General features: G+C 36.6%; 1 pseudogene across 1 annotated transcript; it reads left to right on the plus strand.

Annotated features, from left to right (window-relative positions):
- Nucleotides 1–974: 974 nt before the first annotated feature.
- LOC113620824 (zinc finger CCCH domain-containing protein 15 pseudogene) lies at nt 975–3,545 on the plus strand (annotated as a pseudogene). Its single transcript, XR_003432934.1, has one exon. The product of XR_003432934.1 is annotated as a zinc finger CCCH domain-containing protein 15 pseudogene (transcript).
- The last annotated feature ends 5,504 nt before the right edge of the window (nt 3,546–9,049 follow it).

The following is a 9,049-nucleotide window of genomic DNA, read 5'->3' on the forward strand; positions in this document are numbered from 1 at the left end:
TCAGAGGGGAGGAGAGTCAGGAGATGTGTGAAATAAATGAGGGAACTTAAGACGTACAAACTTTCAGTTACAAAATAAATGAGTCAGGGGTATGATATGTACAGCATGGGAAATATAGTCAGTAGTAACGTAATACCTTTGTATGGTGGCAGATGGAAACTAGACTTATGATGGTGATCATTTTATAATATAGAGAAATATCGAATCATTATGGTGTGCTCCAGGAACTAACATAGTGTTGTAGGTCAATTATACTTCAAAAACAAATAAACTCGTAGAAAAAAAGATCAGATTTGTGGTTACCAGAGGCAGTGGATAAAGGGAAGAGGGACTGGTTGAAATGTGTCAAAAGGCACAAACTTCCAATTATAAGATAAATAAGCACTAGGAATATAGTGTACAACATGATTAATATAATTAATACTGCTGTATGTTATTTATGAAAGTTATTAAGAGAGTAAATCCTAAGAGTTCTCATCATAAGGAAAAATACATTTTTTTAATTTCTATTTTGTACCTCTATGAGGTGATGGAGGTTCACTAATCTTATTGTGGTAATCATTTCATGATGCATGTAAATCAAATCATTATGCTCTACACTATAAACTTATACAGTGCTCTATGTCAATTATATCTCAATGAAACTGGAAGAAAAAAGAAAAATAGTAAATACATGGAAGAGATTTACATGCATCATTCACTGACCAAAACAATTAAGCTTTCCTCTACTTTCTCCTGCCTTTCTCACTTCCTTCAAGTTTTGCCCAAATGGTACCTCCACAACTTATAGTCCTGTTTAAAATGGCAACTTTCTCCCCACTCCCAACACTGCTCTTTATGGCATTTATCACTTCCAACCTACTATACAATTTACTTCTTGTTGGTGTTTATTGCTGATGTTTCCACACAAGAATGTAAGCATCACCAAAGTGGACAATTTTTTTTTCTTTACTGATTGTATCTTAAATACCTAGAGCAGTACCTGGCATTGAATGATATTTTTGACTATATGAGCAAAGTTTTAGTATTGCTTCTCAGACCCTCTATTTATAATGAAAAAAAGAACAACAAAATATTTAGCATTACTATTTGGGGACTGAAGTTATTAAGTTATTACATACTAATTTTAATAATAAATTAAATTAGCAATATAAATATATAAGGTAAAACAAAGTGAGCCTGTTTTTAATTCATTATTTTGAGCCCTTAATTTTCTTTTTTGCAACTAAAACTGGTAGTTTTAGTTGAATCATACTCTTGTCTTTATTTGGTCATTCTGCAGTAATGTTTTTTGCACAAGGATCTTAACAGAGCCATGAAGAACTTGAGTATCTTTTTGACTTTCTGTTTTTGATTAGATTTCTTCAAGGACATGTTCTTCCAAACCTGTCCAGCTCAGAGAATTTACATGGAGTGCTGTAATCTTGAGGACAGTAAATACCCGTGGTAGCTGGCGTTAGTCACAGGATGGTGCATTTTAAGGGATGAAACATTTTGTGTCTCTAGATAGCTTCACAAAGGTGGCTTAGATCAGTGTTCCTTAAACTTTATTGTAGGCGTCTTCCTCCTTCTCCTACTGCAGGGCCAGAGTCCCTGAGGGAGTCCAGCTGTGTTTAAGTCTGGCGGGTGCCACCTGTCTCTGCCATGCCCCCCAAGAAACAGGCTCAGGCTGGGGGCAGCAAAAAGGCGGAGCAGAAAAAGGAGAAGATTATCGAAGACAAAACTTCTGATCTAAAGAATAAGAAAGGAGCAAAGCAACAGAAGTTTATCAAGGCTGTCACTTATCAAGTTAAACTTGGTCAACAAAATCCACTTTAGGTAGCATAAAGTGAAGCTGAAAAGAAGTTGAAGAAAGATGACAAGAAGAAGGAATTGCAAGAGCTAAATGAGTTGTTCAAACCTGTAGTTGCCGCTCAAAAAATAAGTAAAGGTGCAGATCCCAAATCCATGGTATGTGCATTCTTCAAGTAAGGACAGTGTACTAAAGGAGATAAGTGTAAGTTCTCTCTTGACTTGACTCTGGAGACAAAATGTGAAAGGCGAAGTGTTTACATTGATGCAAGAGATTAAGAGCTTGATAAAGATACTATGGACAATTGGGATGAGAAAAAACTGGAAGAAGTAGTAAACAAGCAGCACGGTGAGGTGGAAAAGAAAAAAACAAAAACTCAAATAGTGTGCAAGCATTTCCTTGAAGCTATTGAAAACAACAAATATGGCTGGTTTGGGGTATGCCCTAGAGGGGGTAATATTTGCATGTATCATCATGCACTTTCTCCTGAGTTTGTCTTTAAAAAAGATAAAAAGAAGAAAAAGAAGATGAAATTTCATTAGAAGATCTAATTGAAAGAGAGCATTCTGCCGTAGGTCCAAATGTTAACAAAGTTACATTAGAATCTTTTCTTGCATGGAAGAAGAGAAAAAGACAAGAAAAGATTGATAAACTTGAGCAAGATATAGAAACAAGGAAAGCAGACTTCAAAGCAGGGAAAGCATTAGTGATTAGTGGTTGTGAGGTGTTTGAATTTCGTTCTGAACTGGTTGACGATGAGGAGGAGGAAGCTGATGATACCTTTTATACCCAGGGAACAGGTGGTGATGAGGTTGATGATTCAGTAAGCATAAATGACATAGATTTAAGCCTGTACATCCCAAGAGATGTAGATGAGACAGGTATTACTGTAGCCAGTCTTGAAAGATTCAGCACATATACTTCAGAAAAGGATGAAAACAAATTAAGTGAAGCTTCCGGAGGTAGGGCTGAAAATGGTGAAAGAAGTGATTTGGAAGAGGACAACGAAAGGGAGGGACAGGAAAATGGAGCCATTGATTCTGTTCCTGTTGACGGAAGTCTTCTTACTGGGGAAGATTTGGATGAACTAGAAGAAGAATTAAACACACTTGATTTAGAAGAATGACACCAAACAAGTCAATGAAAAAATTAAGCCAGCTCAGCATGAGTTGAAATTGACTACATTAATTTTTTTCCACCTAGAATTCAACAGGATGTTTGTTTCCCATGCTGATTCTGGAGGGCTTACTCTCCCCCCAAAAAGGAATATTCTCCCTACATCTTGTCTTCTGACTTTGGCTACATCTCATAGTAAGTTCAGAGTAGTTCATGATAAATTAAAAATATAATGGTCATTGCAGAAAATGATTGATTATTTTAACTGTCCACTCAAGTAGGAAGTGTAACTGCTTTTCCAGCTTTTGATTTTCATTGGGTATGTGTTATTAGAAGGACAACATAAATTTAAATTACCCTTCATTTAATGCAGTTTTTAATGAGTGATTTTCTTTCCTTTGTATTTATATGTTCAAAAGGCTGCCTAAGATATGAGCCTGTACTTCATAAAGGAAACTGTGTATGCAGATTCAGTATTGTATATCTTTGGACAATTAGATGGACATTTAAAATGAAACTTCATTAGTCTGCCAGGATCAGCTGCAATGCCCTGTGTTAAACTGTTTTAAACTATTCCTTTTCTTTTTTGCCAATAAAGTTGTAAATAAAGACCTTGATACATTGAAATCCAAAAAAATAAAAATAAAACTTTATTGTATATGCAAATTACCTGGGAATCTTAAAAAAATGCATATCAAGAGTAGGTAGATCTCCAGTAGGGCTCTAGATTCTGCATTTCTAATCAACACCCAGGTGATATTGACACTGTTGATGCAATAAACACCCTTTGCATAACAAGGGTCTAGATTAAACTTTTTTATTGTCATTAACCTGTTTCCTACCTGAATTAAACTTCAATTTGATTTCTTAAAGGGCAATGAGGAGAAAACTTACACACTTTTTCTTTCATAGTTTAAAACCATCTGGTAACATTTTTACTCAATAATATTAATTATGAATTTCAAGTTTGTGTACAGTAGCATTTTCAAAGAAATAAGAGAGTTAGTTTTTAGGAACGATCTAAAGACAGGTGTAGATTTTATTCTCTAATGAGGTTCAAATTTAGGACTGTAATGAGCCTCGCTGAAAAAGTGAAGCTAAATGGCAGATTTGTTTTGATAGAGACCGAGAATTATAAGTGCGTGCTGGCTTTACATGTCTTTGAAACTCTGTGCTATAAAAACACAGAAGCCAGGAAATGAACCCAGCCAAGTGATTCCACTCTCTAAAGATGTCAGAATCAGTTCTCTGCGATGTCCAAATATTCCTCCTTCAGAAGTGAAGGAGGAAAGGCCTCAATCATCTGTAGCTGAGTAAACCAAGAGCACTTTTTCTTATGTAAATCAGTCACAGTTCCTTAAAGAAAAGCATCCTTCCTCCTGAAGACAGCTGAAACATACATCTCTTATTCTAGTTCAGGCTTTGTTTTCTCTGAAATTGGAGAGGAGGACTATTGAAATTTTGTCTTTATTCTTTTAAGAAAAATGAGCTAGCTTAGAGAACAGAAGAATTGGGGTATGCGTGTGGAAGAGAGACACTCAATGCTAGTGTCCCAAGTACCTCAAGTTTCTCGTTTTGACTCAGAATTATAAAACAACAATTTCTTTGACCCAATTGCCCCGGTTGGGGCTGGTCCGAGTCCCCTCATTGGTCACTGGGAGATCAGGTTCTGCATGTCTGCTCACCAAGCATTCTCCTAGCTATTAGTAACTGTCTTCACTTGGAATTCTCTTTTATGACTCAGTGCAACTCTTATGTTTGGGCTGGGCAACCTTCAAGTTCTTACTTAATCCAACCTGATGCAATCTGAGTGGAAACAGACTGTGCTCCCCTTTTTCTTAAGAAAAAAATTGGTAATATCACTGTGGCTGGAACAGTTAGGGAAACTTTGAGAAGAAAATAAGAAAATCATGGCTTAACTGGGGATTTTAATGTGACAAAGTGTGGGAGTTCTTACGGTCATACGAGTGCACTAACACGGAAGTATTTGCCTTTGAAATTGGGTAAACTGAGCTTAAAATTTGCATGGGGGCAAATTAGCATGTGGTATCTCAAGATCTCATAATTCTCCTTTCAGAGAACATCTGCTTTCTAAAGGAAAGCTGGCAGACCATGCTGCAGGTAAAAGTCGAGATCATTTGTGACAAAATCAACTTCAGTAGTTAATGTAACACTCTAAAGCAGGGGTTCTTAACTAGGTGTTGTACCCAGAAGCTTCAGTGATTACATAGGGCACTTGTACAGTTTACTGGGAGAGGGTATATTAGTTTTCATCAGATTGTCAAATGATTCTGTGATTCTCCCAGAAAGGTGAAGAACCATATCACTTGTGTCTCTCAAAATTTAAAACATTTGTGACTTGGAGCTAAACATTCCATCTTCAGGAATCTATCTGACATAAATAATCATCCTAGTGAACAATTTCTGAATTGTTTGTAATAGTCAAAGAATAGAAAAAACCTTACATATCTATCAATAGAAAATAGTTTAAAATATTATAGCACATTTATATTATGGAATACTATACTGCCGTTAAAAATAATAAGGCTTATATTGAAAACTGTCTCAGATGTCTTGTTAACTTAAGAGTCTTCTGTTCATCAGATGATCAATTAAGCATCCATGATGTGCTAGACACTTTGGTACCAGGGATAAAAATAAGGAAATACTGACCCTTCTCTAGTTTCATTTTACTTAAGGTCTAGATGAGATCAATATGTATTTATGATATGTGGATAAAGATATAAGTGCTAGTGTTTGCTTGCATATGTGTATTTTCATATACATATCAAAAGTTTGGAAAAGTATAAATCAAGAAACAAGATTTTAACACCAGGGATTTGAAAAGGAGGAAGAGACGTTCAATTTTTCTTTTATTTTGTTTGAATTTATTTTAAAATGTCTATTACTTTGGTAACACTTAAATATTTTTAATCATTTACTTAAAACTCTGGGGGAAAGCATTGCTTTTAAGCTGAGTGTATAACTGGTTACCATAGTCTTCATAGTAACAAAAAAATTTGTAGGCTTAATTTTTAAAAAAAAATTTTTGATACTAACAGCCAATTTGACAATCTTTTTGTATTTAAGACAATTTTTAAAACTGTCCACTGGGTCTCTATTCTACTCCCGTGTAATAGTGATTACACATGAAACCCTCTTCTTATCCCTTTTCTTTGGATCTATTGCAGACATATCAAATAGTTTCCCAATCCACAGTGTTATTTGGCATACAAAATACTGACACCAACCCTGGAAGAATTAACAGTTATTTGGGTTAGATTAAAAAGTGTTTTGTTCAGTATCTAACCACCAACCACATGCTCTTGGAGATCTTTTTGGCTATGTGTTTGATTCTCCAAGTACATTTTTTAAGTCTCTAAAACTCAGGGCTCAACATTTGAGTATGATTTATACCATGTTTTACCAAGTCTTTGTGGGAACGTCTACAAAAGATATTGTGCCTATTTCAATGACTGTACAATGACTGATCTTGTCATTCATCAATTCTTCCATGAAAAGAGTACATATGTATTGGTTGAGCTGCACTGGAGGACCATGACAGGAGTCCAGCTGGTGTAGAGGAGTCCATAAATGGTATTTGAGCACTACCTAAAGCATCGTAAAGAAGCATATGAAAAAATGACTCATATGTTAACCTCAGAGATAAAGAGCCCTAATGTTCATCACTATCAGTTCTCTCCTCCTGAGGACACCAGGAGTGTTACACATTCCAGCCACCTTGCAGTTTGGTGGGGCCACACACTAGTTCTGGCCAAAGGACTGGGAATAAACTAATGTACATTAATCCAAAGCTAACATGCTTAATTGATAGAGAAAACCCTTCCAACATACCTTTTCCCTTCCATGGTGATTTCAAAAGCCACCACAGCTGGAGTATGCAGCTGCAAGGTGAAGCTGCATCATGGTAACATCGTTGTCAGCCTGGATCCCTGAGTGGCTTCATGGACACTAGCTGCCCTTGGAGAGTGGCCAGGACCATGACATGAGCAATAGGCCTATGTTACGTTAACAACCGAGGCTTAAGGGTGTTGCTTCCTGCTGCATAATCCAACCTGTTTTGACAAACACAACCATACTTATGTCCAATGAAATTTCAGTTTCTTTTAATTTAGTTTTGTTTAAAAGATTAATTTTTAAGAGTCTGATATGTACCAGGCACTGGTTTGGGTACCAGAAGTACAAAGATGAAAACTCTCTAAACTGAAGGAGCACTTGCATTAGAACCACCTGGAGTGCTTCTAAAAATAAAAAATTCCTGAATTCAGACTTATTGGAAGAGAATGTCTAGGCATGAGGACCTAGAACAAGCTAGTCAAATAAGTCTTGTGCATCTTTATGTTTGGGACTGATCTAATGGTAGATAAGGACACACAGGTTATTTTGATTTATTCCTGTAGATATAAAAGTAGGCTGTTGTACGTGACTTGTGAGAACTATGAGACCCCCGGTGGAGTTCTGCTTAGCAGACTGGACCATAATGGCACCGCTCAGCCGTGTGTTTTGGGCAGGACTATTTCAATGACTATACAAAGACAAATTTGCTTGAAACAAAAGTCAGATCTCCATTTCCAAAATAAATGGAAGAATTGAAGAGGTTTTCACTGTCATGGAACTTTTGCTAATTTAAACTAAAAAAAAAAAAAAAAGAAAAGAAAAGAAAGAAAAACCACTGATTTTTAAGTGACTGACTGAATTTACATTCTTAATTTATAAGTGTATACATTTTAAACACCAATAACAGGGTTGTGATGCAGTGGCTGGGATGGTAATAAATATTTTTAAAGGAGCTTCATAACTCAGGATTTGGGTATAGAAACAGAAACCACTAATTTTTTATTTATTTATTTTTGGCTGGGTTGGGTCTTCGTTGCTTCACGCGGGCTTTCTCTAGTTGGGGCGAGCGGGGGCTACACTTTGTTGTGGTGCGCGGGCTTCTCATCGCAGTGGCTTCTCTTGTTGCGGAGCGTGGGCCCTAGGCGCGCGGGCTTCCGTAGTTGTGGGTCACAGGCTCTAGAGCACAAGCTCAGTAGCTGTGGCACACGGGCTTAGTTGCTCCGCAGCATATGGGATCCTCCCGGACCAGGGCTCAAACCCGTGTCCCCTGCATTGTCAGGTGGATGCTTAACCACTGTGCCACCAGGGAAGTCCCGGGAAACAACTAATTTTTAAACACTCATTGGTTAAAAGAAATTGAAATAGAAGGAAGTCTTACTCTTCTAGCAGGAACATTTCTGCTCTGTCCATGCTAGGAAGATGTTCTTGTCCACATTCTCAGTATGATTATATGAGCTTTCAACACATCCGTGCCTTTGTTCTAGTACTGATCCAAATCAAATGCACTTTGCAGATCAATAAATAATTATCATATACAGAATTTATATGTACCATTCCCATCACTTAGCTGTCTGCATTCTGTTAACTGCGTTTGGGCAGAATTTAGAATTTGAATGAACGTAATTGCAAATAGCTTGTCATGATCCATAAAGGGTTTTATGAAATGGGAATGCAGGAAAGCTCTCTTTTTACCATCCTGACGACAGCAGAAACTGGGATTATCTGGAAAGTAAACAAAAATTTAGCTCAACAGTCTCAATTTCCAGACCTACTATATATTGATTTCCTGTCAAGAAGATGTACAGCTCTTGGAACATGTTGCCTGTATTCTTATTTATTTATATATTTATTTACTCATTCATTCATTTTGCAGTGGGGTAGCTATGGCTGCCAAATAAAATAAGCTTCTGGAGTAGTAGAATATATCAGTGCCTTGAAAATGTGCACCTAATATAGGAAAACACTCCTTTAGGAGGAAGGAAAAAATCATTATGGGGGGTAGATGATTCCTGTCTACTATGAACTTTGCATGTAGGTGAATATGCATGTCTATAACTCACTAAAAAAAATTAAATTTTTGGAATTAGGATTACACAGTAGATGAGACACTTTGTAGGTACAGGGCAGTGGAAATATACCAAGAAATATACACTGCTACCTAAATCCCATTTGATCTCATTTTCTTATACCATTTTTTTTCTCCAGGTTAAAGTGAAATAGGGAGGTGGTCACAGCTTCAACTTCCTACAGACAGCTAAAAAAGCACAATAATAGCAAGACAAT

The sequence above is a fragment of the Aethalodelphis obliquidens genome, unplaced genomic scaffold (genome assembly GCF_003676395.1).
Source record: "Aethalodelphis obliquidens isolate GAN/ISIS:26980383/991018 unplaced genomic scaffold, ASM367639v1 scaffold8, whole genome shotgun sequence".
NCBI classification, from domain to species: domain Eukaryota; kingdom Metazoa; phylum Chordata; class Mammalia; order Artiodactyla; family Delphinidae; genus Aethalodelphis; species Aethalodelphis obliquidens.